The 18,285-nt window shown below is 33.3% G+C and overlaps 1 pseudogene; it reads right to left on the reverse strand.

Annotated features, from left to right (window-relative positions):
• Window positions 1-433: 433 nt before the first annotated feature.
• Window positions 434-18,285, reverse strand: part of LOC143639826 (KATNB1-like protein 1 pseudogene) — a 37,100-nt pseudogene continuing 19,248 nt past the window's right edge.

Genomic DNA, 18,285 nt, shown 5'->3' on the forward strand with positions numbered 1-18,285 from the left:
CATAGCATGAATTCTATTCTTATGCAGGACTGCCTTAAGACCTAATAGTTCATAAAAAATATTACGAAATAACTACATAAATCTTGAATGGAGAAAAGATGAAAAATCTTTGTAGTGCTTCAACTTCAATCTTTGAAGTTGAAGCTACTCCTTTTAGGTATTTATCAACTTCAATGTGAAGCAAATTGTTAGGTTTTCAGTAGAGGCTTCATTATGCTTCATTTTGTTTTTGTTTTGCTGGGGATTAGAGTTCATGCAAGGCATGTACTCTACCAACTGAGCAACTGAGGTCTATCCCCAGAGTCTTTTTTATTTTAAAGGACAAAAATAGTTTCAATTTCTTCCACAATTCACAGTTCTCAAAAGAGACCTATTTTGTAAATCATGTAGGATGTTGTTAATAACTAAATGTTCTTTAGTACACAAAAATCTCTTAATACAACTTTAAAAAGTACGCATCTATATTGTTAGCTATATTCCAGAACAACAGTAAGATGGTAAAATGGTTTTCTTGTCCTTTCAAGCCACTAAACTGTTGTTTTAAATTATAAATATACTTCTATTTTGGAGGATAGTTCTGACCACCACCTTTTTTTTAACAGCATATAGTTACTTTAAACAACTATCATACATTCTTCAAATTTGCTTTTAAGTAATGACTTTACCTAGCAGCCAAGTGAGGTATATTGTTTTTCTTCTTGCAAACTATTAGTGAGTATGAGCAGGCAATCTACCACAATACCAAGATTTTATATCCTCACCAAATAAACTATAACTTGTATTTCTTTTACTCCAGAATGTTAAAGATACATTCAGTCTCAAAATCTGATAAACAAAACTTGGGCCATTGATGCTGAGAAAACTCATGAAAAATCATGGTATTTAGATGATGAGCTATTTTCTCTGTGAAGAAACCAGTCACTAGATTTAACCAAATATGCTTGACTATCATGAGGTAATTTTTCTGGCAGGTGGCCTATACAAGCCAGTTCATTTTTGTTATTTGCCATGTCAAAGCCTCCACTTATAGGAAACTATTCTTTTTTCTGTAACAAGGATTTGGAAAAGGATGTTGAACTTTCTGCCACATATAACCTTTTATAGTTTTGTCTGCTTTTCACAGTTTGTTTAACTGTTCTATTTTTATAAGCAGCTGTTTGGGGGATTTATTAACTCCTTTATGTTATTATTAGAGTATAAATACCAGAATCTCGTGGTGCTGCTGATACTCACTCTAGCACCAACATTGGCAGACTTCCTTGGATCAAATTGCTTCACTGGGCTGTATGGCCAGGCCCCACTCAGAGACATTCAAAACAGGCTGTCCTGAATGCATGGCCCACCAGGATCCAGGTGTACTTTTTTGTAGGGGTAGCACTCCTGGGATTGAACTCAGGAGTTCTCAACCACTGAGCCACATCCCAAGACCTATTTTGTATTTTATTTAGAATCAGAGTCTCAAGGAGATGCTTTGCACCTTGCTTTTGCTGAGACTGGCTTTGAACTCACAATTCTCTTACCTCAGCATCTTGGGATGCTAGGATTACAGATGTGCACCAAGGTGATGGCCCAGATACACTTTACAACTGCCTAGGCTACAGACAGTGTTGGCTACCTCTCTTTTGGGCACTCTGCTTCAGGACCTCTGCTTTCTTTATATTACTTGAATCAATCCTGCTATTTTGCTCTCACTCATGTGTCTGTGTGTTCATTTCTCAAATTTGTTGTTTTAAATTCATTTAATTCATACTTGTATTTGGAGGATAGTTCTGACCAGCTCTTTTTTTTAACAGCATAAAGTTACTTTAAACAACTATCATATATTCTTCAAATTTGCTTTTAAGTAATGACTTTACCTAGCAGCCAAGTGAGTTATATTGTTTATTCTTGTAAACTATTAGTGATTTTACCCACATCTGCTATTAACAATAGTAGTAGGCAAGTAGTATGTGGCTGGAGGAGATAGGTCACTTGGGGTGTGACTTTGGGTTTATATTTTGTCACTGTGAGTGGAGTTTCTCTGCTTCTTGGTGATTTGTCCTTGGCTGCTTTCCTTCTCCATACTCTTGAATCCTGATACTCTACCTTTCCTCCAGTCCAAAGCAACAGAATCAGCCATTATGTGCTGAGACCTCTGAAACCCTGAGTCCTTAAATAAACTTTTCCTCCTCAAAATTGTTCTTATCTTTGAAATGCATTTTTATGTATTAATTATGAATTTTTGTAATATTTTTATATATTGGTTCTTCACCAGTTAAAAAACAACAAAAATAAAAAGCAAAAAACAAATCCTGCATTCACTCTAATTTACTCTATTCTGCAAATTCTGTAATATTTATGTGTTTAATTCTAGGATGTTTAAATTTGCCCCTGATAACCTCAATGAGTCCTTCATCATTGAAATATGTGTTGTTTGCATTCATGTATTATTCTCTTATACAGTATGGTAAAAAGTAAGAGATCACTTTATTATTTTATAGGTGATTAGACTTACCTTAACCTCAAATGTAATTTTTTTTCTTGAATTATCTGTGTGCTATTTAAAAGAATAATTGTATAGCTGATAGAACATGTGTGTTTGTTAAACCACTTGAGTTATAGGGTAATCGAACTTACATATTTGAGTTGTATGGTAATTGAACTTGTATATTTCCAAATTTTTTGTGTGAATAACTTTTTTTGGTGGCTGTGGTTAATAAAACATTAACAATTACATTGTTAGGGTATATTTTTCTTTATGTCAAATAATATTTTATGAATTTGGATGTACTGATAATTATATATATATATATATATATATATATATATATATATATATATATATTTAAACATTGTATGTACTTGATGGAATGTTCCCTTTACTTATACCTAATGATGTTCTTTATCTATTCTGACTAATTTTGGCTTGATTTTTGCTTTTCAGATAGAATATCACTACCTTTTCTAGTATTCAAATTCCATTTGCATGAGATACAATATTCCATTCTTTGAGTTTTAGTCTGATTTATTACCAGTCACATGTTTGGGTTTTTTTAGAAAAAAAAATAGCATTTTTGAAACCCTCTATACCATTATTTGTCTTTTAATTGGATGATTAATACAATATATAAACAGGGTGATTTTGTGTTTGTATATGGGACTATAATAATTTATATAACATTGGAGTTCATTTTGACATATTATTTCATATAACTGACTTTAATCAATTATATTTTTAAAGACATCCTCTCTTTCTTTTTCACTCTCTTTAAACCATTTTTAAATTTTTCTCTTTCCCCTTCTACATTTCAGTTTGTGAATTATAAGTAAACTCAAAATGGGATTCATTTTGAAATATTCTTGCATGTCACATAATTTAATAAATTATATTCACCAATACCACTACTTTAACTCATTCCTTCCTCTCATCTCTTACCTTTCATTAACCTTCCTACTATTTTTTTGAGGTCTCCTTTTTATTCTATCATTAATTTTCACATATAAAAGAAAATATTTAATCCTTGATTTTTTTATTCTCTCATATAATGAGAAATGTTGACCTCCACTTCCAACCATTAAGTGGAAAATAACATAATTTTATAGTTGAGTAGATTCCCATTGCATGTGCACTCTTGAGCACACACACACAACCCACACATTTATATATAATGACATATGTTTTTAATCTACTTACTTGTTAATTGACATGGATGTTTTCAGAGCTTGTCTATCTTGGATTGTATTGTTTTAAACAATTATATTAGTGCTTTGTTATAGTATGTTTATTTTAGTTCATTAGGAATGAGATAGCAAAGTGATGTCATGATTTCATTCTTATATTTTTGAGAAACAGTGATTTCTAGTGTTTGTACACATTGGAAAATGCATGCAGTTCTTTTTTCCCCTGAATCTTTACCAACATGTATTATTTGTATTATTAGTGATTCTCACTCTAACTAGAGTGAGATGAAATCTCAGTATAGTTTTGATTTGTATTCTCCTAATTGATAAAGACATTGCATTTTGAGGATCATTGCATTTCCTTCTTTGAGAAATGTCTAACTATATCATTAATTCATTTATGGTTTAGGTTCTTTGTTTCTCTATTATAAATTTTTGAGTTTATTTATTTTAGATATTAAACTTCTGTTAGAAGTTTCTGGCAGATTGTTTTTACCATTCCATGTTTTCTTTATATTGTTGATTATTTCTTCATTTCTTCAAAAGCTTTTAATTTGTTGTCATTTCATTTAATAATCTTGGTTTTAATTCTTGAATTTCTAGCATGTATTATAGAAGTCAATCACTATGACTGCATATTAAAATTTTGATCCTGTGTTTTCTTGTAACAGTTGAGGTGATTCTGAGCTAATTTCTATGTCCTTCAATTAACTTTGAATTGACTTTTTTGAGGATTGATTGGCCTCTTATTTAACCCTTATACAAATAGCTATCTTGTTTTCTTAGCACAATTTGTGAAAAATGGCTTTCTTTTCTCAACCTAATGAGGTTTAGAAACTTTATCAAGGATAAAGTGACTGCATGTATTTGGGTTTGTAGCTACCTCTTATTTTTATTCAGTTTTTCTTAATTTTGCTTTCATGCCAGGACCATGCTGTTTTTGTTACTATAGCTTTGTAGTATAATTTGAGACAAGGTGATAAAGTGCCTCAACCATTGTTTTTATTATTCATTATTGCATTTTTAGGTTCTTTATTCATGTATAGGACTGTTTTATCTAGTGCTGTTAAAGCTGAGTAATATTCCATTAAGTATAATACCACATTGGTGCTTTCACTGAAATTGTTATAAATCCATAGTTCATTTTTTGGTAACATGTCCATTTTAAATATAATAATTCTAACAATTCATGAACATAGAAAATCTTCCCTATTATCATTTTATTTTAATGCATTTTTTCAGTGTTCTATAATGTTAATTATAGTTATTTCATCTCATACATTGGAGTTATTTATATATATTTTATTATTATTGAGGCTATTTTGAATGGAAGTAATTTTATGGTCTCTCTTCAGCAGACTTAATATGGTCTATAGCAAAGCAATTTATTTTTTTATCTTGTATTTTGCTGCTTTCCTGAACTTGTTAATCAGCTCTAGACATCTTCTTGTGGAGATTTATGGTCTTTGGAGTATAGCATCTTTAGACATAATTTGACTATTTTTATAACTCTGCTATTGTAAAATGAGCTACAGTAATCATGGGTAATCTTGCATGGTTGTAGTATGCTGACTTTAAAATTGTTAGGCTAAATGTGAAATTCTGGTATGCCTGGATCATATAGTGGTACAATACCTACTTTTTTGAGGAACTTACATACTGATGCACATAGTAATTGTACTAATTTATATCCCACCAATAGTGTGTAAATATCCCTGCCTTGCTAGGATTTTTTATTCCTCCTATTCTTTTTATTTAACATTTTATTTGATTGTTTGTTTGTTTGTTTGTTTATTTGGTGCTGAGAATTGAACCCAGTGCCTCGCTCGTGTTAGGCAAACACTCTACTGCTGAGCCACAGCCCCAGTCCTTCCTCCTCTTCTTAATAAATGTCATTCTAATTGAAGTAAAGATGTGCCTCAGAATTATTTTTATTAGCATTCTCATGATTGATGTATTTTGAATTTTTCTCATATATTTGTAGGCCCTTTGTATTTTGTAGAGAAATTTCTAACTTTTTTACCCCATTTATTTCTTAGATGATCTGTTTTGATTTTTTTTCTGATTCTTCTGTTTTGTTCTTTTGTTTGATTTTTTTAAAAATATTTATTTATAATTAGTTATACATGACAGTAGATGCATTTATGCACTTCGATATATTTTGAATATAATTTCTCATTTTTTCAGAGTGTACATGTTGCAGAATCATATTGGTCATGTAATCACACATATTCATACAGTAATAATGTCCATTTCATTTTACTATCTTTCCTATCTCCACATTTCCTTTCTTCGCCTCCTATCACTTGCCTCTACCTAATCTAAGGTAACACTGTTTTTCCGTTGCACCCTTCACCTTATTTTAAATTAGCATCCACATATTACAGAAAATATTCGGCCTTTGGTTTTGCGGGATTGGCTTATTTTGATTAACATGATATACTCCAACTCCAACTAATTACTGGCAAATGCCATAATTTCTTCTTTTATAAAGCTGAGTAATATTACATTGAGTATATATATATCACACATTTTCTTTGCGTTGGCTTTATAGTCTAGCTATTGTGAATTGAGCTGCTATATATATTGATGTAGGTGCATTACTGTAATATGCTTATTTTAAATCCTTTGGTTATAAACCCAGGAGTGTAATAGCTGGGTCAGATGATGGTTCCATTCTCAGTTTTTTTGAGGAATCTCCATATTATTTTTCATAGTGGCTGTACCAATTTGCAGTCCCCCTAGCATTATTGAATCCTCTTCAGTAAGCAGCTTGCAAAAGCTTTTCTTCCATAATTTGGGCACTTTATTCATGTTTTCACTGCCTTTTTTGCTATAAATAAGTTATTTTTTAAATCTCATTTAATTATTTTTTTGTTTCATTTTCTGAGTTTTAAAAATCATTGAGAAACTCAGTTCTTGGACCTAGAGGTTAAAGTATTGACCACAGATTCTCTTCTAGAAGTTGAAGAGTTGAATTCATAGAAATTCATTACATTTTTAATTTACTTTGGAAGAGAAAGAGTTATAGTTCTACTTTTTTTAATATAAATATTGAGTCTTTCTAGCACCACTTATTCAGGACAGTGCATTTCAAGCAACATATTTTTTGACTCGATGACAAGAAGCAAATAACTCTAATTGGGTTGGTTTTTCTCTGAGTCATCTATTCTTTTTCATCATACTATGATTTGTTTTCAGACCAATACAATGCAAGTTTTGTTACTACAGGTTTGCATATTTTTTTTTCAGGAGGCAGCACCAGAGATTAAGCTCAGGGGCACTCAACCACTAAGCCTATTTTTTTTAGAGACAGAGTCTCACCACAGTTTTGCTTAGCCACACTTTTGCTCAACCAACTCTAAACTTGCAGTTCTCCTGCTTCAGTCTCTTATGATTCAATATTTACCATAAGGGTAAGACCAATAGCAACAGCATACAATGTAAACCATATTCAGCCTTAACAATATAGTTACTATTGAGATGTTTACAGTTTTCTTTCAATAAACAGAAACGATGAGTTCAACTATTGTCTAAGTTTGATAAAAAGATGTACAATTTCAAGTGATGAACAAAGGAAAAAATAGAAGTAGTGCAGGATATAAGACCTAAGGGGAAGGAAGAAAAAAGTTAGAAGTAAAAATTGAGAAAAAAAAGAGTAGAAGAGGAATTAGTGGAGAAAAGACAGAGAATCCAGGGAAAGAGATAAGTGGGAGAAAAAAATGTATGCAAGGAAATAAATTAAAAATATAAGAATACACAGAAAAATTACAAAACACCATTCATATATCAGACTTAAAAACACTGATGTATGAAAAATACTTGGCCTCAAATATAAGTAGAGATGTTAGGAAAAAAAATTTGTGAAAAATTAGACAACTGTTTCCATTGGTGCTTAAAAGTTTCTTAGTTTTCCATCTCTTCTAACAAGTGGAGCCATTTGGGGTTTGATGGCAGCTCCACTTCAGTGGGTGCTGGACCTGCAGGCTGGGTAACACACAGCAAGATGCCCTCAAACCCTTTTCAGCCGTTCTCCCTGATGTAGTGATTCTCTTCTTCCCTTGTCAGGACTCATGGAGCTGGGGTAGCGAGGCTCTCTCCTGTCATTCAAACTGTATTCTTGCTCCTGGGAAAAATATGCCCTGTCTCTGACTTTTCATGACATTGCCAGGCCTAGATTGGCCACACAGACTCAGTAACTACTTAATAGATCTGGGGATCTGGATTTCAGATACCTTAGACATGACCACATTGTAGTCCCAAAATCTCAATGCCACCATAACCTGAAAGGAGACCTGCCACAGTCTGGCTGGGCACAAATCACGAGCCACTCACAGCTTTGTAGATTCAAACAGCAATTCTTTATTCCCGAACTGTCACCGGCACTCTACAAACACGTTCTGGGGAAATCCACGTTCTCTGCCCAAATCCACACCTCCACTGGGCTTCTGCCTCCCAAAAATACTGTCTGAATCCAGTGAGAACTCAAGAGGAACTCAGGCAGCAGGATACGCCCTATTCCCAGCAGGAATAATCTTAAACCAGGAACACCCTAAACCCGGATTGTCCTAAACTGGGAACGCCCAAAACACGGATCCGCCCTGGTCCTTGAGCAAGGTCACTTTCCAGGAGTCCTTCCATCCACTAAGCAACATGGGGGTACGCTGGCAAGGAAATTGTCATACCTACTTGGCTAATGGCTCCCAGCAGAGACCATCAGAGATTAATTCACACAAAGAATCAACCCCACAAAGAAGCAGCAAGTTGGCGGCCACCAGCATTCTCAGTAGGAAGAACTCAGGTGCAGCCAAACATTTAGAAACACTGACACTTATCATCCAGGTCTGACCAGTATCCTCATACAAAGGTGTCTGTATCCCAAGATGTCAATGGTGGCAAACCTGCTGGCATCCCATCCCTTAGGTCCTGACAGTGTCCCAAGATGGAGGTGGCCATGTGCTGTCATACCTGTTGATACCCTGGCAATGAACCTCCACACAGTAGCAGGTTGCAGCAGGTCAGTGGCAGTGAGCACTACGTCAGTTTCCATGATTGTGATGGTGGCAATAACTAATTATGGAAAGATTGAGAAAAAAGAAAATATTTGCACACAGTAGTAATGTAAGTTAACACAGCCATTGTGGATAAAATAGCAAATTTTCTCAAAAACTGAAAAGAACTACTGTATAATGAGCTAAAGTATCCAGAAGATTTTAAAACTTTGGTCAAAATATATATGCAACCTGTGTCCATGAATGAAAAAAAAAAGTGTGTATAAACATATTGAAATATATTTCATAAAGAGAATGAAATTCTATGTTTGCAGTACTATGTAGATGACCAGACATAGCTAAGAATAATAATCAAGGAAAAGAAAGAAAGATACTATATTTACAAATGGAATAAAAGAAAAGGCTTATTCATCAAAGTAAAGAGTAGAATTACATATACTATAGCACCTATAGTGTTTCCTATACTTTGAAAAAAACTCATATCCCTGGAATAAACACCATTTGATCATGGTGCACTATCTTTTTAGTTTTTTTTTAAGAAATTTTTCATAGATTTAAGAATCTATGTTCATTGGAGATATGGGTTAGATGTTTTCTTTGCTTGAAGTTTTCTTTCTTTGTCTGATTTTTGTATCAGAATGATATTGGTTTTATAGAATGAGTTTTGAAGATCTCCCTCAAAAGTTTCATGGAATAATTTGTGGGAAATTGTTGTTAGTTATAATTTGAAGATCTGATAGACCACAACTAAGAATGCATCCATTCTTGGGCATTTTTTTTTGTGTTAAGTGAGTTGGTAGACTCTAGATGGCATCTTTAATTTCATTGCTTAAAATTAATCTAAATAAGTGTTCTATGTCTTCTTTTTCAAATAGGTAATGTAATTCTAAAAAATTATTTTATGTTTTCATGTTGTTCTATTTTATTGGAGTATAAAGTTTTTATTTCATTATCAAATTTTAGATTCAACTTTGTTGAGTATAATATTCTTGGAATCCATTTTATTTCAGAGGTTGGTATGTATTATTCCAAGATCTCATGGATTTCAGAGTTTGGATTGGGAAATGAAATGAGATTTTCCTCTAAATGTGAACTCTTGTTTTTCCTCCAGCAGCCTTTTAAAAAAAGTTTTATCTTTATACTGTATGTTAAACATTTTTCATAATAATGTGCCCTGCTGTGGGCCTATTGGAATTTTACATATTTGATATCCTAAATGCCTCCTGTATTTTATTGTCCATTTTATTCTTCAGGTTTGGGAAATTTTACGATATTGTTTATTGAAAAAATTGTGCATTCTTTTGGTTTGTATGTCAGAGCTTTCTTTTCTTATTTTCCCAGTTTTCTTGGAAGTTCTATCCATGGTATCTTAACATCTTTTCTCTACGGTCAACTTTATTTTAAAAATTATATTTGTCTTCATTGCCTGAAAAATCTGTCTTCCAAGTGGTCAAATCTGCTAAAGACTCCATTGAGTTTTAAGTTTGGTTTGCAGATTTTTCATTTTGAGATTTTTTTAGGATCTCTATCTCATTGTTAAAATGATCTTTCACTTCTTGAATTTTCTCTCTGTTTTAACTTCTTATTTTACTTATTTTACTTCTTCTCTTTTACTTTTCAGATTAGTTTATGAATTTTCTAAAGTTTTTCTCTGACATTTTTTTCACTTGATATTGTAAGATTCTGTTAATTTGGTTTATTTGGAATAGTTTTTTTTAAACCTTGCTTTACAATACCATTTGTATGTCTTCCCAATTATCAGTAAGAATATGAGGTGGCAGAATTTCTATCTTATGAATTTGTAGTTTCCCTGAAGAAATGAGTACCTCACAATTTAGAAGAGATAAATAAAAAAATAAATTAATGCAAAAATACACAGCATTAAAAAATAATATCTACTATGACATTTATAGTATGAACTGGTACAATAAACAGAATTGGTATGTTAAGAAATTGCCATCAGTCGAAAAAGGAGTAAATTTGCAAGTGTGTTTTCTCTTTCAAAAAGGTAAAAAAAAGGAAATGAAAATAAGATGTAGCATGTAATAATATCAAGGGAAAAGAAGTGAAAGTAATGCTATAAATTCAACAGAAGACTGAAGAAGAGAACAATAAAGTTGATTTTGGTGGGGGGGTGATGCTGGGGTTATCAAGGGTTGAACTCGGGGGCACTTGATCCCTGAGCCCCATCCCCAGCCCTATTTTGTATTTTATTTAGAGACAGGGTCTCACTGAGTTCTTTAGCTCCTCACTTTTTGCTGAGGCTGCCTTTGAATTCACAGTCCTCCTCTTTCAGTTTCCCGAGGTGCTAGGATTACAGGCATGCACCACTGCACCCAGCTAAAATAGATTACTATTGAAACATAAGATAAAAAGTGAATCAAGGGAACTAGATAGTAGAAAACAATATAAACAAACAAACAAACAACAACAATAACCAAAAACCTAAATAAAACATAACCAAAGTATATTAATCAAAAACCATAGCCCTCAAAGACAGGGTAAAGAAAATGAACACTTTCAAGAAATGCCAAAAGTGAAATACTAGTATGACAGATATGTATATACACAAATGTTCTTGAATGATTCAACATACAACAATTTTTTAAAAATGGGTATATTTAAAGATTAAGAAATTTTTCTGTTATGGTGGTCAAAAAAATAATCATTTTGTTAAGATCAGCTGAAGTTTTAACAATATTTTTTATCTTTTGAAAGAATCAACAATGTCATTGATTTCTTTCTTTTATTCCTATTTTTAGCCCGCATTTCTTTTATTTCTGTTCTTAGTTTTGTCGTTTATTTCCTCTTAATAATTTTGTTTTTGTTTTTTCTTGCTTTTCTAGTTCTTAAGATGTATTGTCTATTTCAAAACTTTCAACTTTTTAATGCATACATACATTGTTGTAACTTCCTTCTTAGTAGTGCTTTTTCTGCATCCCACAATTGTTGTATTTAGTCTGCATTCATTTTTATTTTCTTAAAAAATATTAAGTACCCCCTTTTTTTGTTGTTGCTGGAGATTGAACTCAGGGCCTTATGCACAGAGGTAAGAACTCTACCAACTGAGCTTTATTCCCAGCCCTTAAATTTTCTATTTTGATTACTGTGGCAATGTATTTTTTTAGTCTATGTGTGTTGTTCAGTCTCCATGAATTCATATAATTATTAAAATTTCTTTTTTTGCTGACTTTCAGTTTTATTGTGATCAAAATATGTTTCAACTTTTTAAAGATTTTTAAATTTTTTAATTTGTTACCTATTACAACAGAATGCATTGTAATTCATATTACACATATAGAGCACAGTTTTTCATATCTCTGGTTGTACACAAAGTAGAGTTACACCCTTCATGTCTTCATACATGTACTTAGGGTAATGATATCCATCTCATTCCACCATCTTTCCTACTCTTTGCCTTTTCTAGAGTTCCTTTAATCCTCACATTTCTCCCAATTCCCACATCATGTTGTGAATCAGTCTCCTTAAATCATAGAAATCATTAAGCATTTGTCTTTTTGGGATTGGCTAATTTTACTTAGCTTTATATTCTCCAACTTCATCCATTTACCTGTAAATGCCATGATTTTATTCTCTTTTAATGCTGAATTTAATGCCATTGTGTATATATACTACATTTTTCTCTATCCATTCATTTACTGAGGGGCATCTATGTTGGTTCCACAGTTTAGCTAATGTGAATTACACTGCTCTAAACATTGATGTGGCTACATCACTGTCATATGCTATTTTTAAGTCTTTTCTGTATAGACCCAGGAGTGGGATAGCTGGGTCAAATGGTGTTTCCATTAAATTTGATAAATCTTTTGGCTTCTTAAACTGTCCTTCTATTATAAAGAAATTCCAATATGCTAATTAAGAGAACATACAATCATGGCATTTGCAGTAAATGGATGGCATTGGAGAAGATAATGCTAAGTGAAGTTAACCAGCTTTGGGATTGACCCTTTTGCATACAAAAGATACACTCCCAGATAAGTTGTTTCATATCCTTAGGAATTAAATAGCCCTAGGAGAGGCCCTCTAGTATCAACATCTCCACAGATTTATGTCATCAAAATATAGAAATGTTGAAAACGGGAAGTTATAAATGCAATCACATGCAATGTGATGTTGTGTATACAACTTACAATTGGAATGTTTTTGAGGTTCATCATTGTCGAGGCACATAGCACCATTTTACTCTTTTGTGGGCTAAATAATATTCATTGGAAATATATATATATATATATATATATATATATATATATATATATGGACTTATCTATTTTTCTATTGACAAAAATTAGGAGTTGAGGATTGTCTCTTGTCCAAAGGATGGAAAGTAAATTGTTGATATTTGGACTACATGAATATGTGCACACATTTTTGTGCTTCCTTCACCTATCTTGAGTTTATGGTTTTGAATTGACTTGTAAATTTTTGAAAACAAACTATTTTATAAAGCAGTAATGTTCTACATCCTCATGATCAATGTAAGAAGTTGGTTTTTGCATCATAACTTGATATTCTAGTATGTATTTAATAGCATTATTTGTCAGAGCCTAGTATTCTCTTGTGACTTTTTACTTAATTTTCTCTTACGATTACATATCGTCTTTGGAGCCATGTTTAATTTCAGTCCTTATTCTAATTTTCAGGTTGCATCCTTATTATTATGCATGCTTTGATCCTTACAATATATAATTATTCATGTTACTTATTACTTATTTTTAAAAAATATATTTAATAGTAGATGAACATATACTTTTATTTTATTTTAATGTGATTCTGATAGATTCAGTCAAGATACAGTCTTTAAATTGGAAAAAACAACAACCCTAAATATCTTTGGAATATAATGAAACCAGAGACCGAGAAAGCACTTAATTTAGAAGCATTGTAAAAAATTTATTATCTCTCCACTATACCAAAGTCTTCAGCTTTGTGACAGATGTGGAAACAGATGCCCATCTTACTGGGATTGCTTACTCCTTTTCCTGTTACAGGTGAAATAAAATTTAACAATAATTATTGAGATAAATAAAAATGGTAATACAACAGCCCATTTCTACCTACATTATTGGAGAAATTTTTTTCCAAATTATATATGGTAGGCTGGGGTTATAGCTCAGTTGGTAAAGCACTTACCTAGCATATGTGAGGCACATTAATAAAAAAAAATACCACAGAAAATCTTTGAAAATGAAACTGCTGATCAATTTGTACTGTCAAAAACATGTGAACTAAATATAAGGCACTATGCCTACTAACGCTGTAACCTTTATGTATTCACTGAACCTTGATAATAGGCTGCACATATATTGGCCTCATAACTAGGAAATGTATATCTGCAGACAAAATGCTCAGACATTCTAGATCCTCCTTTTCTATGTTTTTTAATGCATCACTATTCTACATGCAATTCCAGAAGGTACTACCAAATACAAACACTGTAAATGACAGCAACATTAAAGTTTTACACAGCAGGAAGTGTTGTGGCTGAAAAGCAGGGCCAGACTGTGATATTTTAGGCTTTTTCAATTTTTCAATGTGGAGTGAAATTATCCTTAGTCAATAAAAACACTTTACCCACTATTTTTTATTATTAGGTAAATATTAGGCAGGCCAATACTTAGAGTCATATGAACAGGAGCCATTCTTAAAGGAGGCAATTTTTCTTGGTTTTTGTCTGTTTCTCTAGTTGGTAACCAGAGGGAAAATTCTGAAAGGAAACTGAATTTGTCCAAGATGGAATCCCGATTCTTTTAATACTTTTAATTTCACAAAATGATTTCTAAAATATATAGAATGCTAAAGGAAGCAAAGTACTGTTGACCACATTATTTCTTCCTGAGATTTATCCTGTACAAAAACAAAGATGTGTCCCTCCTTTCCAGATGTACAACGTAAATGCTCGGAAAAGGAATCAGAAAAAGGGAGAGGAGAATTTCCTAATGAGGAAAGGAATCACCTCTGGAGGACAGAGGGAGCCTGTGTCTGGAAAACAAATTTGGTTTCTTCTACTATACTCTCAAGACACAGATCACTTATGACATGAGATGTGAAGGGGTTTTCCCTGTGCTCCAAGCAAGCAATCACTTCTGCAGAGGATACCAGCTAGCTGTCCAATTTTTTTAAGATGTTGATGGACCTTTATTTTATTCATTTATTTATATGTGGTGTTGAGGATTGAACCCAGTGCCTCACACATGCTAGGCAAGTGCTCTACCACTGAGCCACAACCCCAGCCCGCTGTCCTTCAATTCTGACACTATACCTAGAGACATCGTCAGATCCCATAGTCTGATAGCTGAATCCTTAAGATTTCCCCCTCTTCTGATGCCAATCGCATGATTTGGTTGTTTGACTTGGGCTTCTGATTGACTGGCTGTAAATGAAGTTTCCTACGACCCCCGCTACCCTTGGGTTTGATTAATGTGTTTCAGCAGCTCACAGAACTGAGGGAAACACGTCTATCAGTTTATTATAAAGAATATTACAAAGGATACAAATGAAAGATGCATTAGGTGGGGCATAGTGGAAAGTGTGCAGACTTCTATGCTCTCTACCAGTGCCCCACCTTCCAGAAATCTCTTCCTGCTCAGCTATCTGGAAGCTCTCCAAATTCAGTCCCTTCGGGTTTTTATGGAGGGAGACTATTGCATATCTGATGTTAACAGACTGTAATGGACTGGGTGAGGAGTCCCCCTGCCCAAGTTTTTCTGCTTGAGCATTCTTTTTGGCCCATTTGGGCAGAAGTCCTCTTTCCATCCTATATAGGGTGTAGGGCAGGACCTTTCTGGAATGAGGACCATTTTATGACAAGGGACAAGGGTAGGTTAGAGAATATTTTTATGGTCAGCTCTAAGACAGAAAAGTGGTAAGATTAGAGATTCTGTGATGAGCCAGGAATTGTAGATGAAAACCCAAAAATAAATATCATATCCTCCTATGCCCATAAAGTGGCAGGTAGGTGGGGTTAGATTATAGAATCCCTGTTAGCTTTAGGGCAGAGAGAAATAAATCCTAGAAAAAGAATTGCCTATATTAAGCTGGGTATGGTGGTTTAAACCTGGAAACCTACCTACTTGGAAAGCTGAGGCTGGAGGGTTCCAACCCTGAGGCTAGCCTGGGCAACTTAGCAAGACCCTGTCTCAAAATAAAAAAAATGAAAAAAAGGCTGGGGATGTAGCTCAGTGGTGGAGGACCCCTAGGTTCCATCCCCAGCACCACCACCGAAAAAAAATTGCCTATACTTGTCTCTAATCCTATTTAATTCAGATATGGGTAACTGGGGGGTTATCCTCTATTGTTCTTTTCGTATCTACTAGCCGTTCTCTTATTAGCAAAGAAAATGCCATTAATATTCATTAATAATCATTCAATCCATGCTGACACCCTGGGCCATACCTTCAGAAATGAAGGTCATTTACAAGTAGTGACAGCTATCAAATGAATTTTTTTATTGGAGAAATGGGGGACAGTGTTAATCACAACCTCAAAACTGGCTTTAAAATAGTATCAACTCATGGAGTTTTTACAGGGCTAGGAAAACAATTTACATCAGATCCACAAATCTAGTCTCCTTCCCTAGCTCACATTATGATCTACCAGGGTCAAAAAGCAGTCATTTCTAGGGGTGAGCATGGTGGTTCTCCTGTAACCCCAGTTGACTCCAGAGGCCGAGGCAAGAGGATCCCAAGTTTAAGGCCCGCCTTGACGACAACTTAGTGAGGTCCTAAGCAACTCTGAAAGACTTCAGTGGCAAAGTGCCCCTGTGTTAAATTCCTAGTCCAAAAGTAAACATTTCTTATTTTTTAGAAGCCTGGTTTTGACTCAAATTATGCCCCTTAAACATATTTTTTGAATTTTGTTTTAAAAGGAAGGAATCAAGAAGGAGTTAAGACACTGTTGGAACTAATCTTGTTAGATGCACTTTGTCATTTCCGTATCAAGGACCTTCAGTTACTCATTACAGCTAACTGTATTCAGTGTTCGCTATTAATACTTTTCTAAAAAACTTCAATGTATTTTTCCCATTCATACCTTTACAATTGTATGTCATAGGTAATGCACTTTTATTATCTTTAGGTTCTTAATCACTATTATATTCTACTTTGTGATTAGTGTGTGAATTTTTTAAGGACTTGGGTCCTTAAAAGCTCAAATAATTGTCTGTCTTGTAAATTCCTTAAAAGCCTTTATTCAAGTAAAAAAAAAAACAAAGATGTGTGGTGGGCTTTCAACTGCCTTCCCAAAGAATATATCCATATTCAACAGGGTTCCAGTAAAATATAGTTGTTAATATTAACTCTAAGATTCATTAAATTTCAAATAATATATTAACCTGAGACTAGAGGGTATAATTATTTTATTTAATTGCTAAATGGTGTATTTATCAAAGAGGTTAGGAAGTTCCTTTTTGTGTGGCTCATTTTCAGGGTAACTCAATTATTCCATTTTGTTTTCTTTTTCTCTACTCTACAGATCTTTCACTTGGATAGTAATTAGAGTTTACAAATAAACTGATTCTAAAACTTTTTGATTCCTACATTAAACTTTTTTATTTTCCAGTATTTCAGACCACCAGTGTGACAGAATCATATAAGTAAAACTATTTAAACCTATGGGTAGCATGGCCATTTGACAATATGAATTGTGCCTATCCAGAAGCATGGGAGATCTTTCCATTTTTCTGAAGTTTTCTTCAATTTCTTTCTTTAATGTTCTATAGTTTTCATTGTAGATGACTTTCACCTCTTTTAATACATTTATTCCAGGATATTTTCCTTTTTGTTGAGGTTATTGTGAATGGAATGGAAGCATATTTGAAATTTTAGACATATTCCACTCCAAGTACTGAGATCTAGATTTTTTTAAACATCTGTTTTAAACATCTGGATTTTAGTTACACAAAGTCTGTTGATACAATGAGTTGTGTGCATTACTATTTTCTTTACAAATGACATCTTCATCGAGCTATTCTTTTAAGGACTCAGGTCTTGTGGTCATTTCAATTTATCAAGTGACATATGCACTATCCAAAAGCAAATATGAATCAAGTATGCACTGTCTCTTGCTGGAATTTTATGTTTGCTTTCTATTGAAATGATGAACTACAGAGCTTATACAGATTAAAATTAGTATGATTTGAAACTTTCTTAGTTAAATTATGATAAACATGTGCACAGATGAAGGCAACAAATACAAAAACATAAACATTGCAAGAGGAATCAACACATGCCTTTCAACGTAGGGAGAAATAGACAATGCACAATGCAGTTATAGATATGGATAGTCTGAAACACTGCAAGATTGTTAGGCAGCATGCAGTACTAAAAGGAATAATCATAAGGGAGAAGGAAAGTCAAGGTGCAGAAGCAGAAAAGTGGTCCCTTTCAAGCAGCCATGTTTATTTATACCAATAGGTTACATTAGGTCATTAGTACCATAACTACATGATTGTTTAGAATATCAGTAAAGTTGATTATTCTGCAATTACATTATACAGGTACAATATGTAATATAAGGAGATTTGTGCAGCTCTCAAGAAAGTCCATTGTCTGAAGTTACTATTAGGTGGATAGATTTGGGAACACTGGAGCTTGAT

This window comes from Callospermophilus lateralis, chromosome Y, assembly GCF_048772815.1.
Source record: "Callospermophilus lateralis isolate mCalLat2 chromosome Y, mCalLat2.hap1, whole genome shotgun sequence".
NCBI classification, from domain to species: Eukaryota; Metazoa; Chordata; class Mammalia; order Rodentia; family Sciuridae; genus Callospermophilus; species Callospermophilus lateralis.